General features: G+C 36.4%; 1 protein-coding gene across 1 annotated transcript in view; it reads right to left on the bottom strand.

The window, feature by feature from the left end:
• LOC108365954 (protein stum-like) overlaps window positions 1-16,442 on the bottom strand; it is a 68,393-nt gene extending 51,951 nt beyond the window's left edge. Inside the window, exon 1 of the mRNA XM_017620190.1 lies at window positions 16,365-16,442. The gene's annotated coding sequence lies outside the window, so the exon portion shown is untranslated. The remainder of the gene's footprint in view (window positions 1-16,364) is intronic.
• Between the last annotated feature and the right edge of the window lie 5,210 nt (window positions 16,443-21,652).

The raw sequence follows: 21,652 nt of genomic DNA, 5'->3' as shown, positions 1-21,652 counted from the left end.
AAAATGGGCGTGGCACCGCCCACTTATGATCACATATATGTATCTCGGTAACCGTTCTACCAATTTGTACCAAACTCGGTGTGGTTATTGTACTTGCCACATAGAAGCAAAACGTTGAAACTTATTGAAATCGAACTAAAATTACGGCCGCTTTTCATATAACAGTAAATTTCAGATATGCTTGAAACTTCAATATTTCGAAATTTAAGGACGCCAATTTACTCAAAATGGATACACCTCGGTTTACCATGTAGCGGTAGCTTTCGGAAAGGTGAAAAACATATATTTAATACTTGCGCCGGGTATTTAATGTTCGGCTCCGCCCGAACTTAGACTTTTTTACTTGTTGTTTCTAGTTTTTTTGTGCAATAACATCCGTTTTTTGGGGGCTGCGGCAGATATACATAATTGCTTACAAATTGTTTTTCTTTCTTTTTTAGGCATAAAACTCAGTTACCAATAAGTAGCAGAAATGCATTTAGATCACACTTTTTGAACTTCCCACTGGTAAGACAGTGCCCGTTATCAAAGGCCTCCACTTGATTTCCGACTTTCATCATTGCAGTTATCTTCTTGTTAGTACTTTTGCGATTTCTTCAAGCATACAAATCGCTATTATATCAACGAAGGTTTCATATGTAACTCTTACTACCGTTTTCGGTCAAGTATTTCAGCTGAGAATAAGACTAATTGGTTTAACGAGAATTTTATTCAACATCAAGAGATACCCAGTAGAAATCTTGTGCAAATGACTTCGATGTTGGTGGCATGAACTTGCTGCTATGTATGCATGGCAGTATAAATGAAATTTCATTTCCATTTATCATGTGTGGTTTCTTAGAGCGTATGCGTACTCTAACCATACATAACCATTTAGTTATCAAAATTAATATCGTATAACAGTCCGTTCCCTAAAATTTGTGCACAAGACAAAGTTATATGATTAAGCGCCTTTTACAGCAAAATTTAATGAAACGCATTAGAGTATTTCGCAACAAAGCCCTGCGTCAGCTGACAACATTAACTACTAATAATACTTGGAGCTTACACAATAGTTGCGTTCCAGATGCTTCACGATATTCACGAAATTCACGATTTGCAGGAACAGCTTTTTTCTCCATTAATAAACCTTGTGGGAGGTGGTCACCTGGAACGACTTCCTGTAAAAACCTGCAAATCGTGAATTTCGTGAATATCGTGAAGCATCTGGAACGCAACTAATATGTGTTTGGCCGAGCTCCTCCTCCGTTTTGTGGCTTGCGCCTTGATGTTGTCACACAAAGGGCAAAGACCTGCAGTATTGCGCCGCCTTGGAACGACAATTGTATTTTTACGAGAAGCTGTTTTCCATGGCTAAAAACACACGGAGGTTTGCCATTGGCAGCCGAGGGCGACCGCTTATTAGAAACTACTTTTTGTTATTTATTTTTTTTTTTATATGTTGGTCAGAAACTGGGCTCGAACCAAGGCCCTACGAAATGGTAATGCGCACTGCTAACCACTACAGCATGCCTCACCATTATGTTCATTGCCCTATGCATGGAGGCATAATTAATATTTTTTGCTCACATTGACTGGTATGCACCCGATATGTCAACGCTATCGCAACTCTATCAAATTTTGCAGCAACAGGCCATTTCAAGCAAGTAGCGGGGCGGGGCAACATTTAGTGCGAATTATTTAGCCGACTTACGCAAATGGAAACCGCCAAACGAGCAGCGTTACGCAAGCGAATTATTGGTTGTGTGAATATTTTCGCCATAACCTTGTGGATCACGCAATTGCGTTTGAATTTTAAGAAGCAACACATCAACGCTCGCCCTACATTCATGCCTTTGTGATTTGTGCGCAGGCCGCAACACTCGCACTCATACCGTTCGTTTATATGGAGCAGATAGCAATGATAGCCAAATGGTATCACCATAAATTGCCCATTTTCACGAACTGCGTGAATGGTAATGCGTTGGAGAAATGAAGTGCTCTACTTGGGCATAGCCAATGCATTATTCGAGCTTGACAGGGAATATTTGGGCCAGTTGTGCATCGAGAATGCAGAGGAACGCCGCTTGAACTATTTGATTTTTATCAAAGTGCTGATATCTGCTATTCATGCGATCGCTCCATTTTATGGGTCCATACAATTTTCTGCCGTACTCGATTTGTGTGGCCTGCTGGCTTGTCTCTATCACGATTATGTTCATTTAATTTGCTTATCGGCACGCTTTTCGTATACATACTTCTACTTGACGTGGCTGCTGCGAAAACGCTTCTCACTGTTGACTACTAAGCGAGCGAATTGTTTCGCTCAGTTGAACTGCTGCAAGATGGCGATGAAGCGCCCACCAGTGCACGGACTTGGAAAAAATTAATAACGGTAGATTTTGCATACAAAAATTGGTAGAAGTTGGTAGATTTTTTTAAAGATAGATAGTTTTTACTCATTTGGGATATATGAAAGCGAATTCAGGTAAGATGGTGTTACCAAAGCAGCAGTATTTTCGCCTCGGGGATNTTTTTACTCATTTGGGATATATGAAAGCGCATTCAGGTAAGATGGTGTTACCAAAGCAGCAGTATTTTCGCCTCGGGGATTCTTAATGTCATAATGCTTAAAATTTGTTAGAGGCATTTTTGATTTTGAACTTCTGCTGTCAACTTATTATATGAATTCGCCTTGGAATAACTAGTAATTCTTTATAAAACAATAAAACATTCAACAAAAAACGTATAAATATGTATGTAGCTCATAAAAATGGGCCCGAATCATGGCATCCGTGATCGAATGAAACACGATTAGAATCGAATGAAACAAAAAAACAACTTTTTTCTCTCAAATACATTTTGAACTGATAAAGCTAGGTCGCTACCAAAAGCCGTAGTCTCAAAAAAATAAAATTTCGATTCGAATCTGATTCCATCACGGATGCCTTCATTCCGNCAAACACGATTAGAATCGAATGAAACAAAAAAACAACTTTTTTCTCTCAAATACATTTTGAACTGATAAAGCTAAGTCGCTACCAAAAGCCGTAGTCTCAAAAAAATAAAATTTCGATTCGAATCTGATTCCATCACGGATGCCTTCATTCCGGCGCTGCTACATTAAAACAACAATTACTCTGCACTTCATAATTTTTTGATTAAAATTAGTTTTGAAATGCTTGAATTTTGCACACCACAAAAAACGTATTGCAAACGAAAACTATTTCCATAAACAGTTGATAGAGATGCAATTTTAGTTTTAAATTGGTTAGTTAACTTTTCATTATACCCGAGCGCACTTGTGCACAAGGGTATATTGATTTTGTTCACATAACGGTTGTTTGTAACAGCCAAAACGAATCGAGATAGATATAGACAAATGTATACATAAATGATCAGGATGAAAAACGAAATCGATTAAGCCATGTCTGTCTGTCCGTCCGTCTGTCCGTCTGTCCGTCTGTCCGTCCGTCCGTGTACACGATAACTCGAGCAAAAATTGAGATATCTCAACGAAAATAGGTATGTAGGTTTCCCTTAATCCAAGGTAGGTTGGTATTGAAAATGGGCGAAATCGGACTTTAACCACGCCCACTTCCCATATAACGGTAATTTCCAGAAATACGAAAACTGCGATATTTTAGTAACTACTGGAGATTATTCACTCAAAATTGATATTTATAATAAGTTTTAGACGAAAAATAAGAATATTATAAATTTTTGGAAAATGGGCGTAGCCACGCCCACTTATGGTTACATGTGTATATCTTGGTAACCGCTGCACCAATTTCTTCCAAACTTGGCACAGTTGTTGGCCTTGGTACAGCATACCAAATGGCCGAAAATTTTTAAAATCGGACAATAACCACGCCCACATCCCATATAACGGTAATTTAGAGAAATACAAAATCTTCGATAAATCAGTAAATATTGAAGCTAATTTATTCAAAATTGATGCTTGCAACAATTCTCTACCAAGAAATACGTTAATGGCAAAATTTTGGAAAATGGGCGTGGCAGCGGCCACTTATGATCACATATATGTATATCGGTAACCGTTCTACCAATTTATACCAAACTCGGTGTGGTTATTGTGCTTGCCACATATAAGCAAAACGTTGAAAATTGTTGAAATCGGACTAAAATTACGTCCGCCTTTCATATAACGGTAAATTTCAGAAATGCTTGAAACTTCAATATTTCGAAATTTAAGGACGCTAATTTACTCAAAATTGATACACCCCGGCTTATCATCTAGCGGTAGCTTTTGAAAAGGTGAAAAAACATATATTTAATACTTGCGCCGGGTATTTAATGTTCGGCTCCACCCGAACTTAGACTTTCTTACTTGTTTTTATTTAAGATTAATCCGATGGCAAAATATGGACATAAATTTACACTGCGATCTCTTTGCTTTATTTCCGCAAAATAGTGGTAGATTTTTAGCCTTTGTTGGTAAAAATGTTAGAAAATAATATAGAGCTAAAAAGTTGGTAGATCTACCAATAAATTGGTTAAGTCCCTGCACAGGCGCCCACGCAACTGCCAAAATCGAGTGCTTTGGCCAGCAAGGAGCTGATGCAAATGGCGAAAATATATGCACAGCTGAGCGCGATGACCATGCGTCTGAACGCCGACTTCAAACTGCAAAATATTGGCTGCAATCTTTATACAGATAATTAATAACATTTCGTACAGCTACTTCAGTTATGTGCTGATGAAGGGACACCTCGAGATAGTCTTCGAAACGCCAGCTGTTGTACTAGCTACCATGGAGTGCCATGGCCGAAATGATCCTCCTTTTGAACTGAAACAAACAAGAGAGTAGTTACAGACAATTTTTTATTTCTTTTCTTGAAATCTGTATTTTTAACATGAGTTGTTCTCCCTGTGCTCAGGCGTCATGTCGAAACAACTGGTTAAATCGATCCAATAATGGAGTCTTAGCGCCTTCGGTTTGATGAGATTCTATATCGAATTGCATGAAAATGATAACATGGCTGACCACAAAGACCCACAATCCCAACGCACTTTCCCGATTTAGCTGAAATAAGCCAGCGTTCTTGATGTCGCCTTTCCGCTGCTGCAACTGCAAGGCGAACAACTCACTCTGAAAAATAACATTGTCAATTAATGTATGTACGTATGTAAATACTTCGCTTACCTCCTGCTCGAACTCATCACCTAGTGGCGGTAATATTTGGAACCGACGCAATATCTGCGCCATTTTGTCATGCGCAGCCATAGTCCTGTCTGAAATCCAATAAATCAAATTCAAGTCAACAACATCTATTGCCGCATGCAATAAAACCACGAGTTCTATTAAATCTAGCTCCCATTCGATGGATTGCAGCATCACCAAACTCAAAAAGAAACCAAAGGAAATGGCACTAACAATGTACAACAGCACCATTGCTAAAATGTCCTGTTGGTAGTCTACAATCAGGCGCGCCAACAGCCCACTGAGGTGCGCATGTATTCGTGAAATTTCCAATAATGCTTCAGTGGCATCGGCAATAAACTGCCGTTGCGCTAAGATGTCCACTTCGCATTGGTCGCCTCTAATTGTCACCTGCTGCAGCTGACGCAGCAATTCCTTCATTTTCCTATTTAGCAAGCAGAAACGCTTACGCAGTAGCCACAACATATAGCTATACATGAAGAGAGTAGCTGCTAGAATGCTTTGCATGCAGCTCTCGTAGAATGCCACCAGCAAATTTTTGACAATATGACCCGCATTATCCATCAACTGATCCAGAATAAAATCATAAAAATGAGTAACAACGTACAGGCAGAACACAAACATTTTGAAGTACAGTATACGGTCGGCCGAGTGGTCCGTCGCCTTGTTACCGCACGCCTTACTGAAATAGCTCCGGTCGAGTTCAATGATCGACTCAGCGATTTCCAAATGTATGCCATCCCTTCGACGACGCAAGAGCACCGAGACCATTAATGCTCCGATAAAAACAACCATCACTATTGTGTCACAAAAGGCCTCCAAATATTCTGTGTACATAACCTCATCTATTGGATTGATGATGAAGAGCACCGGTAGCAAAGTCAAAACTGCAATATTCGCGCAATTCACATAGATGGCTACAATGCGGCTTTGAATGACCCTCTGAGCAAGGAAGTCGACCCTAATTCGAGTGAGACCTAAGCATATAACGAATATATTGAAATACCCAATTAGGCGCAAACGAAGCTGTGAGCGAAGCGGTGAATTCATTATGTTGTACGTTTGTATTATTGGCTGCATTGACTGCATCGACTGCGTGAAATGCAATCATCAACGGCCTGCTGAATAACTACTAATTAGACAGCCGGTTAGCGTGCGGTATGGATTGTCTCCGATCAATATCACACCAAGGTGGTAGCATAACAATAACAATGATTAATGATGCTATAAAACGGCATTTATATTAACTCACTGGTGTAGAGATAACGCCCGCACTTGCTTCCACAGCCAATCTGATTGAGTGAAATTTTAGAGCGATAAATTTATTAAAGTAATCATGCCTTTGATAGGTGCAACCTAGAAAACATGTGCCAGCCATTTTCGAGATATCGTGTCAAACCCTAAAAGTTTACTACTTGTAGTAAGATTACTACACTACTACTAGATCTGTAGCCCCAAGCTACGAGTTGGGACTATTCGGTATAAGTCCTAATGAAGCCATAGTGAGGCTCAAATTCCGACCGTCAAGGAGCTTTACTAGCAGTTTCCCAGGAAAAATTTGCCTACCTCCTTGTAATTCAGAGGAACATCACCGAAAACGCACTGAGCAGGCCCAGCAGTGTCTGTATAAGGCAATCTCTGGATATGACCGTAAACCCATTAATGAAGGGTTCGATCAGTATAATTTTGTGTGTTTTCATTAGACAAAACTATTACCTCTTTACACAAGAACGTAACTGAAATTGAATACAGAATTTAGCGTAGAATTAAACATAATTTTTCAGCTGTAGCTCTCTTAAAATACCTGGAAGTAAGAAGTGTTTGGTGTGATTGAAGGCAGTTCGCATATACAGGACAGCAACACACTCCACTTTCATAACGAATGCTTTGCCATTTGCTCAGACGTTCTGGCGGTTATATTTGGCAATCTTCACAACCAATTCGATAGTTCTTAAGGAATTGAGAACCCTACTGTATAACGATTAAATCCACCTTTCGTAAAAACCATTTTGGTTCTCTGGTCAAGTCCGTACGCAGGCATTTTGCATGGGAGGAGCGGGATTTCAACTATTAAAAATTTCCTTAGTATAAGTCATTTGAAATAAATTACGTTTATACTCAAAATCATTAATGATTAATGGCTTTTATCTTGTTTTAAAAGGGTATAATGCGTTTTTTGTTTCTTCCACTACGTAATTAATTTGATGTTCTTTGTTATTAGTTACTTTTGGAATTTCATGTGGTTTTTATAATAAAATTCAGAACTTAAACGCACTTAATTACATGTAAGCCACTGTATGCCATATTTTAGTATTTTATTCTCTAAAAAAGCATGGTGCTAGTCTGTTTGCCCTATTCGAAATCCGGCATTTCTTCTCACACCTATTCGATTCGAAAAAATTGATTGAACCGCTCCAGTAGAGGATTTTCCTTGGATTTTCTTAGCTGTGACTCTAAATCGAATTGTTTAAAGATGATAACTTGCGTGAGCACAAAGACCCACAATCCCAACGCACTTTGCCGATTTAGTCGAAACATGCCAGCAACTCGGATGTCCATTTTCCGCTGCTGCAGCTGCAAGACGAACACTTCACACTGAAAGGGAACTACTTTGAATTGAATTAATTCTGCGTGCATAGTCAGGCACTCACCTCTTGCTCGAAGACATCGCCTAGTGGCGGCAATATCTGCAACTGACGAATTATCTGCGCCATTTTGTTATGCGCAACCATAGCCATGTCTGAAATCCAATAAACCAAATTCAAGTCAACAAACAGTATGGCCGCATATGAGCAAAAAAGCAAGGCGTCGAAATCGAACTCCCAATCGACTGAGCCATCCATCGCCAAGGTCAAGTAATAACCGAAAGAAATGCTGTCAATAAGGTTTGCCAGTAGCACTAGAATTTGCTCTTCGTAGTCTACATTCAGGCGCACCAACAGCCGACTAAGGTCCGTATGTATTTGCGAAATTTCCAGTAACGCTTCAGTAGCATCTAACTGCCTTTGCGCTAAGATGTCCACTTCGCACCGTTCGCCTCTCATTGGCATCTGCTGCAGCTGATGTAGCAAGTCTTTCATTTTTCCATTCAGCAAACAGAAGCGCTTGTGCAGCAGCCACATAAAATAAAAATACATGGAGTGAGTAGCGGCCAAAATACTCTGCAAGTAGCTGTAGTAAAAGGTCTGCAGTACTTCGCTGATGACGACTTCATCGACAGCCGAAAAGGAATTGTAAAGTGGAGCTACGAGTTGCAGAGAGAGCGCAAACAATTTAAAGTACAGCAGACGATCGGCGCCAGGGTCGGTCGACTTGTCAGCACACATCTTACTAAAATAGCGCCGGTCGAGTGAAATAATCGATTCAGCGATTTTCAAATGTATACCCTCTCTCTGACCACGCAATAGTACCGAGGCCGCTATGGCGCCGGAATTTATCAGCAAATTCACCGTCTCACTGAAAGTTTCCAAATTGTTATTGAGAATCGAGGAGGCGTCAATAGATTCGTAGATGTAAGAGATCGGTACAAAAACCAAAGTGGCGATGTTCACGCAAATTACATAGAAAGCCACGAGACGGGATCGAACAACACGCTGGGCAACAAAATCGATCCGTACTCGAGTGAGTCCCAGAAATATAACGTAAATATTGAAATATCCGATGATGCACAACCCCGGGTGTGCGGGAAATGTTGGATTCATTGGCGCTGTATTCGTTTTAATCTTCCTTCCTATTGCTCGCCGCATTGGCTGAATTATAACTGTAGATGAACTGTCGTTTTGCTGCTAATAAACCAGTGGGCTTTATAGTCGGGTGCACAAATTATTCGCGATTAATATCGCACTAAAGTTGGCTACATAGCAATTACAACAATTATTACCGCCACGCAACAGCATTACATTCGATTGGAGTATTGGAACGATTAAGGCGCTGTGAATTGATGCAACCGCAATGATTAAGCGTATGGCAATACTAAGGAAATTGAGGGATTAAGAACGAGACAGTTAAATTGACCACATCCGCATAAACGGCCACCACTGAAAATGCTATTGGCAATATTGACTGATTTCCTTTGCTGATTCGTTCAAATTGTTATAGCGAACTCGACCGTGTGAAGCGTCATATTTTTACGCTATGCTGCTACCACATCAGATATTCACTGCACGCTTCATAGCTCCGAGTGAGCAATTCCCTATCGGTCACATGCTTTTGCGCGAACAAGGATTCAATTAATCAGCATTAATCTATAGGGCAGCTCCGGCTACTGGAAATTGCAGTGATAACTAAAGATGCATTTTTTTGTAAGCGAACGACAAAAGAACGCTAAACTCGGGTAAAATTTCCTTTTAGCTAATTAAGCAACACTGTTGGTAGCTGGCAAGAAATATGTGATCGGTTTACAATGGAGCAATTTTTCACTTACCAACACCACCCTTCAGGTCGCTTATTTTTTAACCGACCTGGCTGAACTCGGATAAATAGCCGAGTTTGTGTTGTTGCTTTGTGTGTATTTCGTCATTTAAGCGGGTGTTCTCTTGTAGCTCGGTTGCAAAAGAATGCACCTAATACATGCAAATGGGGCTATAGTTCAATCTTGCGATTTAACAAATTTGATACTACGACATGTGTACGAGTACTTATCCCTGCAGTGAAAAATTATCAATTGTTAAAAGTAAACAACTGTATTTAGATTTTTCGTGGGCTTCCATAAATACATACCTAACTTTTAATTAGTTTTGACAAAACCAACTTAAAGTGAGTTATAAACTTACGCATACGTAGTAATCGGTAGTTTGTTTTCTTTAAAAAGGTTTATATTTAAATATCTTCATATATAAATTACTTTGAATACACTTTTTTTCTGCACTTCACAGGCGCTTTTTCCAATTCAAAACAAATAAAATGAAAATCGAAATTTGATATTGTTATTTTGAGGTTAGCTCTGACGGAATTAGAAAAACGGCAAATGAAAAACTCTTTGCGCATTTTCATTTGACCACTTATTACTTCTTTATGTATCATTAACTCGATTTTTGCAATCAGCGGGCGATTCTACATACGAATTGGATAGTGGCGTCTGGAGAACAAAAACACTTCTGTTCGCCTAAACAGATTCAAGTTAGATTTAAGCTAACATCACTTCCTGCAGGGATGCACCACGTACTATGTACTACCGTGCCCACCTTAAGTTCATGTATGTACATTAGGGTGGTCCAAAAAAAAGTAAAGTCGGAAATTTAATGCTCTCACCCCCTAGGATTGTTCTATACCGAAAAAAAGTATACCCCTGATTTTTTGTATTTTAAAATCAAAATATATTTAGAGGTCGCTCAAAGCGCTCAAAGTTTCCCATGTATTTTGTATGGGGAAAAAAAGACTTTTCGTAGAAATGGCATAGAATCCATGGAAATCAAAATTTTTCAATCTGAAAGCTCTGCTTCTCTTCAGAAGACTTCAGAGAACAATGCCCAATTGTTTATTTAAACATTTTTTAATTCTAACTATTTTTTAAGGGTCTCCGAAATATCCCAAAAAAAAATCAAATATACAAACAGAAATATACAAAAGAAAAAATAGTTTAAATTAAAAAAACGTTTAAATAAACAATTGGGCATTATTCTCCGAAGTCCTTTGAAGAGAAGCAGAGTTTTCAGATTGAAAAATTTTGATTTTCATGGATTCTATGCCATTTCTACGAAAAGTATTTTTTTCCCCATACAAAATACATGGGAAACTTTGAGCGCTTGGAGCGACCTCTAAATATATTTTGATTTTAAAATAAAAAAACAGGGGTATACTTTCTTCGGTATAGAACAATCCTAGGGGATGAGAGCATTAAATTTCCGATTTTACTTTTCTCCCATACATTTTTGGACCACCCTAATGTCCATGCACACATATATGAACATATAATACGTGGCAATTATTCACCTTTCATTCGCGTGTGTATGGGTATCTGTTTATACTCCGCAATTCCATTAAAAGAAAATCGAAAGCCCTACGGCAGAGATGGGCAAACTCACACTATCATACACATGTGCTTGTGTGCGAAGCAGCGAAATCTTGCTCAATAGTACTCGGACTCTACCACATTTGTGAAAGAGATTCCACTTTTTTGCTAAATTACATTTGTACTACATCGACCACCGTAAGCTAAAAAACTATTGTTTCAAATTATTTGGTCAGTAAAATTTCAAAACTTTTTACTTTCTATTAACAAAAATTTTAAATAGTCAAAATCTATTTGCATGTTAAACATTTTTTCATACAAAAGAAGCGATTGAAATTCAGTTTTTGATACCTTCGCCTGCAACAAATTTACCAAGAAATAAAGATGCAACAATTTTTATGTTTTTCTTTTAATTTAAAATTATATTATTTAATTTTTGTTTATATTTCACATTACACACGTTGATCTTAACTTTTTGACGCTTTACAGACTAGGAGCAACATCAAAATAAACGTAAATGTTGTTTTTACTCTAATACTACTATCCGTGATTTAACGCAAATATGTGTCTCCATGGAGTTCGAAGAAGTTTCACTTCAAAAACTTTGCGTCCGAATACTGTCAATAGCAACGGATTTGATTTGCTCTGCCGAAGTACCAGCGAAGCATCAGTCAATCGTCAATTATCGTAACACCCGATTTACATAATTCAAGTACTTTAAAGCAATTCTTGCTCATTCTCTTTTGCGTTTTCTATTTGCTTTGACACGTTTCAATTCTGTTGAATTCAAGTTTTTGGTTCTCTAAATAGGAAGCATCGAAAATGCCAAAATCAAAGCAAGAAAATTGAAACAACTTGACGGTACAGACGCATGTGTACTCGTCCCTTTTCTTCTCACCTCCTCTCTTCCACATGCGAGTAGAATTGAATTCAATACTTGAACTGTGTAAAAGCAGTCTAAGATGCACGCAGACGATGATACTGTACATATATATGTCGACGTCGCAGCAAGCAGCATCATGAAGCCCAATTACATGTGTTCGGAAATCAAAATATGCCCATCTCTGCCCTATGGGTTTCGGGAAAAGAGAAGGACGTAAACAATGCATATTAAAAAGTTTCTGGTGCAATAAATTGGACATTTACTTAATCGTATTGAATTCAGATCAATTGCGGAAAATATGGATGCATATCCATAAATAACTGCATGCTTGTTTGAACACTGAAAGATATGAAAATATTTTTGTAAAGAGCATGGTAAGAGGACGAGCGGCGGGCAAAGCCAAGTGTGGATAGAAGCCATGCCACAAAATGGTCAACGACAAAAATCTATAAGTACCTAATAGTGCTGTGGTAATAAACTGGCCCATTGAGAAGATCATAATGACTAACAGTTTATTCCTACTGAGTATCAAAATTTCTAAAATTTCTTAAATATGCTCATAGGTTTTATATTTCTGAACGAACGGCCCTGATATGGATATTTTAATTTATGGATTCGATTTTTTCCTTTATGAATTGCCAATTCGGTTGTGCTATATGGTCAGTTAAATTTTGGAAATTTATTCACACCCATATTGCCATTTTCCCTCGCTCTGCGCCCGGAGGCTTACGCTTGCCGACGAAAGGATTGTGAAATGTTTCTCTAACAGCAGTGCAGTGAATTCAAGATGTAAATAAATATGAAATGCCTTGCAAAATTAATCCACACGTGCGGTAAGTAATTGCATCAAAACATAAAGGAAAATAATAGAATGTATTATAAATAAATGCGAAGTGTGTACGGTAAGTAATGAGATTTCGTAATTATGTGTAATTTTAGTGTTGAAATATATATGTACATATGTATGTAATGTAATCGAAATATTATTTTTTTTAATCAAATGAGCTAAGAAGTACTTGTGAAATGAAATGAAAATTTTTTGAGGCAAAATGAAAAAGCCATAAAAAAATAGAGAAGACTTAAAGTGCGTTGCACGTTGTAATGCAAATAATTTGGAAAAGTCTGTAAAAAAAACTATATATATATGTACATTAGACTGCATCACTAAAAAAAGTTACGGTTTTCCCGCCGGGATTACAAAATCTGTTATATTTGAAGACTTCCACCAAAATGTTTCGGAAAAATATTAAGATTTACGTGAGCTGGACCGATTTGAAAATACCTCCTAAAATTGAGTTTTTTAAAGTATTTTTTGAAAAAAAAAAATCCTCTCGGATGACAAAATAGTTTAAGCTTAAAAAATCTCCATAAAAAATAGTAAGCAAATTTTTCAACGGAATCATAATAATGAGATTTTTGATGATATTTTTTTAATTTTTCAAAGATTGGTTTAAGAGAAACTTGAATAACTGGGCCAAAAATATGCCGATTTAGACTTATGAGGTATCAGTGGGAAGATATCTTCTCACCCTTTTTATTACATGCATATGACATATTTTTTTTTTTTAATTTCACATATAGCATAATTTTAAATTGAGCATATTTTCTATTTCCTTCATTTTAGTTATTGTGGACTTCCATTTTTCACTTCTCTTTGGCTTCGTTGACGGCACCGGCCATATCCGTCTACGCCAACTACATAGATATGCACATGTAGGAGATGATTTACATTTATTTGTCGAATGCGGCATCCTATGCTGTTTTGTTAGATTTTTGCTAAAAAGGATGCAACGCAAGCGGGCGTTGTTTAAAAGAGGAAAATTTAAATTTAAGGAAGTTGGGAGGTAAAAAAACTTACATATGCACACAGGAATATTTCACATATATCGGTGGTCCTGTGCAATAACGATACAATTCAAAATTCCAAAAACACAAACTGTTACTACTCTGAAGTGGCTCATGTTCAAGGATTAGAGACAAGAGCTACTTAACAATAGTAACAGTTTTTATTTTTTGAATTTTGAATGGTATCGTGTTCTAAATATATATATATTTTTTAAACAAACAAAATTTAGAAAAATCCTACAGGTGAGAGCTTAACATTCTAAACTTTTTCCCCCAGCAAGTATTTTTGGACCACTCTAATGGACATACATATACATATAAGATACATGCTTTGAGAGTGGGAGTCACTTCAATGTTGGGACCTTCACAATGGTAACTCAATGAACAGCCCATGCCACATTCTATGCAATTAGGGATGAAATCAGTGGCGGATCCAGCGGGGGGGTTTGGGGTGTTAAACTACGTGTCAGTCAGTGGCGGACGCACGGGGTTTGTTTTAATATGGCGCATATGTATGTATAATATGGCGTATATGTATTAAAACACCCCCGTGGGTCCGCCACCGACTGACACGTAGTTTAACCCCCAAAACCCTCCCGCTGGATCCACCCCTGGATGAAATATATGAAATAGGTTCTGAAAGCGAAGTACTCTTAAGATAGGTAACAGCTCTTTAAATTTCAAACATAAAAAAATTAAACAAGTTATTTTATTGGTTTAATTTAAGTCGCGATTAATAAGTTTTTATAATAAACTTATTTATCGCCAATTCATTAGTTAATATCGGCACATAAAGTCTGTTCGATAATTGCGCTTAAAGTGTAGAACAGTGTAGAACAACATATGACATTTAGACCAAGAAAAGTCCTCATCGAACGCTTTTCCCTACGCTACATAGTGTACTAGGCACTCAACGAACAGACCTAATATTACACTGTAGGGGAGAAAGTTTTGAAATTACACAAAAACACGCCGAAACGCGTAAACTTAATATTGCATCGCAGATTATGGATCTGTATACCGTTTTTCCAGAACAGGTCAATTTCGCAAGATATTTTCTTTTTAAGTTTGCATTGTGAATGAAAAAAATGGAAACTTTAACAGGGAAAAAATTAAAAAATTAACGATTTTTTGTAAATTTTGTTCATTTGTATTAAAGCCTGTTCATTTGCAAAAAGAAAAATCAAGCTACTAACGAAGTTGTGAATAGTCAAATGATAATTTGTAATAATTTTTTGAATGAAACAGTAGCAGAGAATAATGTTAGTCATACGCCATAACGTACGTGGCCATATCGCTTAGTGCTGCCGTTTGCTAATTTTCGAACGAAGTGAAAACACATTGAAAGTGAATTGTTTCGGAGTGACTTGGGAGGAAAAGTGAAGTGATCATCGAAGTGACGACTATCGAGCACAATTAGGGGTGTGGGGTTTTTCGATTAGGTTATTTATCACCTGATTGGTTAATCGATTATTTTTTTATCACACTAGAAATAATCTTTAACTTTTAATAATTTATAATTTATAGTATTTCTCTGCAAATTTAGTGCTGGAATAACTTTAGAATCACAATGTCTCAAACGTTGAGGAAAGGAAATCAAAAATTAGAGTTCACTGATGATATTAACACTGAAATATAATTAATCGATTATCGATACACAGCAACAACGTCATCACCAGATTCACCTAAATGTTCCCTTTTTGCTGTAAAATTGAAGGTGTATGAAAACTAAAATATAATTGTTATTTTCATCAAATATTTACTAAATAATTATGAAAGTTTATCCATCCATTCATTTCTGTGCACTTTACAACTATACATACATGTGAAAATGAAAATAAAAATGACTTCTCCCAAATAACCTATACCAGATCGGAGATTTATTAGGCGAATTTTCATTTTTGGGCTTTCTCGGTGAAGTAGAAAATGGTTTAAAACACTTTTAAATGTCAAGCGTTAGCTGAGAGATGTTTGGCTCTAAAAATGGAAAAACAGTACTTACTTCCCATTTATTTCGCTGCAATGCGAATTTGCTCAAATTTGATCACAGCAGAATTTTCGTACACATAAAAGGCAGGCGAAAGAAAGCTCGTTTGATGCAACACAAACAAAGGAATCGTAAAAATTTTACAACGCTAGGGACGACGATTCGCCCGAAAGGGAATGGATGGGAGAAAAAAACATGCCAGCATTTTTGATATTTTTCACCACAAACGTAAAATTCACAATAATGGTTTAAAAGGTAAGTACTGCTTGTGTGATAAAGCATTAAGGGCCATTTTCCCAGTCATTAGTTAACTACTAGAAAAACAGCTGGTTTTAACTATTGGTTAACTAATGGATGTACATTAGTTAACTGCAGTCAACCATTAGTCAAACTAATACTGTGAAAAGAAAAATGGTGATTTAATATTAGCAAAGTATTTAACTATTGACTGTGAAAATGGCCCTAAATGTGATATGTTGTAACGAAGCGTTTTGGTTGCCCTCAATATTCTTCTACAATGCTGGGGTATACTCACCGTGTCCAGGATTCGTTACAATACATTTTGTAGTTTCGGGGCTCTGGTAAATTGTACTTTATTGACTAACTTCCTGGTGTTCTATAAACATATAACAAAGAAAAGATTGCGGTGGTAAATTCCAGTAATGTCGCTTCTTGTTGCGTTGCTTGTTGGGTCCCATAGTAAGTTCCGCCTTCAAGTTACTTGAAAATCATGCAGTTAAATGTAGAAAGAAAATGCGTATTAAATTACACATCGAAATGTGTAATTTCTGTGGCTGAATTATATCAGACACTAAATATTTTTAAAATATGTACACTAAGTGCCGTTTTCTCACGTAACCGTTAACTTAAAATCTCACTTTATATCTAAAGGTTGAATTAAAACTTATGTTTGCGTCAAAACTAAATCATCTTATTATAGGTTTTAAATTGGTTTACAACCAAGAGACATACATACGTCAAAAACCGCTAATAGAAATGCCTAACTTTTGACATAGGTGTACATTTCAAAGCAACCTTTAAATATAAGGTGAGCTTTAAAGTTGAAGATTACTTGAAAAAACGGCCATATTCCTATATTAGTCTGAAAATAAAGCTTTTGTGGAGTGGTTATCAAATTTAATGTAAAATGTTAGGATTTTTAAGATAACATATTACTTATTTTCAAAACCTAAATGTTGATATTACTATTTTATATATAATTCCAAATTTATGATATAAAATCCCACTTCTAAAAAAACTTTAATTGGTTAACGCCATTTCGAATTTTTCACAATTGAAAAATTGTAAAAAATCTGCTTTGTAATCAAAACGTTTTTTTATTGAAACTACCTTCTTTTCAAGCTTAATTTTTGTATCATGATTATACATATATTATACATATATGTATGCTTATGGAACGCAATTGAGTGCAAAAAATACCCACACGCATATATATGTATTTACTGTAGCACAGATCTAAGTGTTGTTTATTGAATGCTGCTGCTATTCTTTCCCATAAGTACATATATTAAATTAAAGCCAAAAAGATTACTTGTGGCGTAGCTTTTCAACATTGTGACAGTGACTTTTTATGGCCTCTCGAACAGCAGTTCTCAACCACTAGCATAGCATAGAAGAGGTCGCGTGATTACAAGCACGTACGACATTGTACACTCAGATTGGCCGTAAAAACTGAAAACGGTAAAAATACATATTTTTATTCTTAAAGTAATTACATCCAAAGAAAGTCTCCCCACACCTTTCTATTCGGACAATTTCTGAATTTTCTGATTGCGGGACCAACATTCCCTTTCCTGCCTTCTCTGACATTGAAATCGCCAAGAATGATTTTGACATCGTGGCTGCGGTAGTGCTCGAAGGTGTGCTCCAAGCATTCTTATAAGACATCGTCGGACGCCTTGTCCTCCCCTTCCGCTGGAGCGTGGTTACCAGTTGCTATAGTCTTTTGTCTTGCCTCGTTCAATGCATTTCTTGGATGGCAATACTTTTAGCCCTAGTCTTACCATCCTTATCAACCAAAGAAAGAGTGTCTCGTTCGAGTCTAAATTGATCTTTTCATTGGCAAGGTGGGCCCTAAACCCGGCGCATAACCAGAGACGCTGCCTACTTCAGTGCGACCTTAAACCAAAGCTCCCTTTCTTTCAGCCGTGAGGTCCTCACAATGCACAGAGTGCGCGAACGGAAACACAAGATTCAGGATTGGAAATGGTAGTGCAACTGTAAATGCATACCCAGAAGTACAGGACCATACTGCATTACATCCCATGCAATAACCATTACACTGGAGAAATACAATTTCATAACAAGTAAGAAAGTCTAAGTTCGGGCGGAGCCGAACATTAAATACCCGGCGCAAGTATTATATATATGTTTTTTCATCTTTCCGAAACCTTCCGCTAGATGGTAAGCCGGTGTGTATCAATTTTGAGTAAATTAGCGTCCTTCAATTTCGAAATATTGAAGTTTCAAGCATTTCTGAAATTTACCGTTATATGAGAAGCGGCCGTTATTTTAGTCCGATTTCAATAATTTTCAACGTTTTGCTTACACGTGGCATGTACAATAACCATTCCGAGATTGGTACAAATTGGTAGAACGGTTACCGATATACTTATATGTGATCATAAGTGGGCGGTGCCACGCCCATTTTCCAAAATTTTACCATAAACGTATTTCTTGGTAAAGAATTGTTGCAAGCATCAATTTTGAATAAATTAGCTTCAATATTTAATGATTTATCGAAGATTTTGTATTTCTCTAAATTACCGTTATATGGGATGTGGGCGTGGTTATTGTCCGATTTTAAAAAGTTTCGGCGGTTTTTTATGCTGTACCAAGGCCAACAACTGTGCCAAGTTTGGAAGAAATTGGTGCAGCGGTTACCAAGATATACACATGTAACCATAAGTGGGCGTGGCTACGCCCATTTTCCAAAAATTTATAATATTCTTATTTTTCGTCTAAAAATTATTGTAAATATCAATTTTGAGTGAATTATCTTCAGTAGTTACTAAAATATCGCAGTTTTCGTATTTCTGGAAATTACCGTTATATGGGAAGTGGGCGTGGTTAAAGTCCGATTTCGCCCATTTTCAATACCAACCTACCTTGGATTAAGGGAAACCTACATACCAAATTTCGTTGAGATATCTCAATTTTTGCTCGAGTTATCGTGTACACGGACAGACGGACAGACGGACAGACGGACGGACAGACAGACATGGCTTAATCGATTTCTTTTTTCATCCTGATCATTTATGTATACATTTGTCTATATCTATCTCGATTCCTTTTGGCTGTTACAAACAACCGTTATGTGAACAAAATTAATATACCCTTGTGCACAAGTGCGCTCGGGTATAATAATATGTACAGTATTGGCCAATACAATAGTAGCCCCATTTCAAAGTGATATTGTTTGCCACCCATGTTTATTTATTTATTTTTAAGAATTTTCAATTAAAATACTGTTCATTCTCTCACAAAACACACATAAACTCAAGCTTAAAACTTTTTAAAAGACCGCAAAAAAGTGCAACAAATTTTCACCCAAATTTCAAACTTTTTTCTCAGAAGCGGTAAAATTTTTTTGAATACACAGTTTTATAGCCCATTCAATCTTAGTCTAATAATGTGCAAGTTTCAAGTGGCTAAAAATTATCGTTGATTTTTTAGAATTTTTTTCGCCGAGGATGTTGCGGGTTTCTGCCATATAAAAATAAATTGTGTTTAGTCCATATATGGAAGCAAATGAGACAAACAAAATTCTAAAAAAACCACGGTAATCTTTAGCGACTTGAAACTTGCACGTTATTGGACAAAATCGAATGCGCTATAAAACTGTGTACTCAAAAAAATTCTAGAGCTTCTGAGAAAAAAGTTTGAAATTTAAGGGAAAGTTTGTTGCACTTTTTTGCGATCTTTTAAAAAGTTTAAATCATTGGTTTATATGGGTTTTGTTGGAGAATGAACTGTATTTTAATTGAAAATTCTTAAAAGCAAATAATTAAACATAAGTGGCAAACAATATCGCTTTGAAAGGGGGGTGCTATAGATATGTCCAATACTGGTTATCTGGATATGTGCATAAATACATAAATATATATATGTGTATATTATATACGGACATACATAAGTAACGCACACTTATGTAACAAAGAAACAATAAAGATAGACCTAGAAATTTTATTAACTCTTAGCTAATTGTGCACAGTAAATTTTGTTTTAAATTTCCCGGAAATTCTTTGGCCCTAAAAGCAGAAACTTATTTCAAAAAAAATCTTGATAATCAAATTGAAATTTAAAAGACGATTTCTAAATTTGCTCAGTTGAAGCTCTTGAATGTCTTCCAATCCGTACATACATATTTTCCAGTACTCTGCTCTCTTTGGACGCATACAAAGCGGAGGTAACTTTCACTTTTTTGGTAATTCTGCATTTAAATTTATTTCATTGCAAACTGTTAACATTTTTACGCACTAACACGCTTTCCGACCAAATGCATTTCATAGAATTTTACTGCAGAAAATTAAATAAATAATTGTACGCAATGCAGCAGTAATTACAAAAATCTGCCTACACACATATGTATTTACATACATACATATGTATTAAATTTTGCAGTGGTTTTATTTGCATTAGGACTTTTGCAAATGTATGCATTCATGTATTTAGCCTATTGTTGACTCACTGACTTAAATGAAAGTACATACAATATATGCCTGTGCATAAGGGCAAATCCGAGAAATAGTCAACTTTCAACGGAAAAAATTCATTTAATAATTCAAATTCTCGTACCCGTACTCCCGCTGTACTCATTTTTACTACATTTTTATAGACTCGCTTTGTTTTTTAATTTGACAAAGTTACATGAATATGTACAAGCAAACTTTTTACTTTTGCTTGATTTGTAAACAAAGCTTCTCAGCGGCGAAAAATATACTATTGTGAACAATCCAAACGAGCGAAATTCACAATAGCGCTATTCTTCATTGTATGAGCGTCATAATACCAAATGAAAATTCGTTCGATCAGCACTTTCGACCACAGTCGAAGATCGAATCGCTTTAAAAAAAAATAAAAAATTTTAACTGCAAAAAGAGTAGCATAGACAATTCTTTTAAAGTTAATTCAAGCTTTATTTTACTTTTACAACACATTTTCTTAGCTTCATTATTTTTGTCTCAAAGTATTTTTGTACATTGTGTATGAAGATAAGTGACAATTTTCAGAAATTTATTGACTTTGATGACTATATCACAATAGCTTACTTTTCGAGTAACGTTCGAACACAAGTTTCGAGGGCAAATTCAACGCCATTCATTTAAATTAAAATATTCATTATTTAGCTCTCATAATAGAAATATTAATTAATTAATTTGTGTAAAATTATTATTTTTTTTTAATCTGCTGAACGTAGTAAAAGTAAAAAAAGTATATTTTATAAAATTGAATGGCTTTTCTAGTGGACATAAATAAATCAATGCCATCAGTTATATGCATTTCCTTGATCCGTTACTAATATGATTTGTGATTAAATGGAAAGGCAAACCATAGAATTTAAAATGTAAATCCAGCTATTTTGCTAAATACAGCAGCATCTATTAATATCCACGAATTTCGCCTTTCAACTGCTCCACATTCCTCTGCATACTTTTGTTAAAATACATTGCCCTGTTACAACTAAAATCTAGTTAAGACAGCCTGTTGCGATAAATTTCTAAATATGCTAGTGTATATTTTCGGAGCAACTCAAATAAATTGGCTTCAAGCTGTGTAAAATTGCTTGCGCGGCCTACACAC

The sequence above is a fragment of the Rhagoletis zephyria genome, unplaced genomic scaffold (assembly GCF_001687245.7).
Source record: "Rhagoletis zephyria isolate East Lansing unplaced genomic scaffold, Rhagoletis_zephyria_1.1 Rzeph_scaffold_02073, whole genome shotgun sequence".
In the NCBI taxonomy this organism is placed as follows: Eukaryota; Metazoa; Arthropoda; class Insecta; order Diptera; family Tephritidae; genus Rhagoletis; species Rhagoletis zephyria.
The sequence above is the reverse complement of the archived record's forward strand: the minus strand, read 5'-3'. Positions and strand labels throughout refer to the sequence as shown.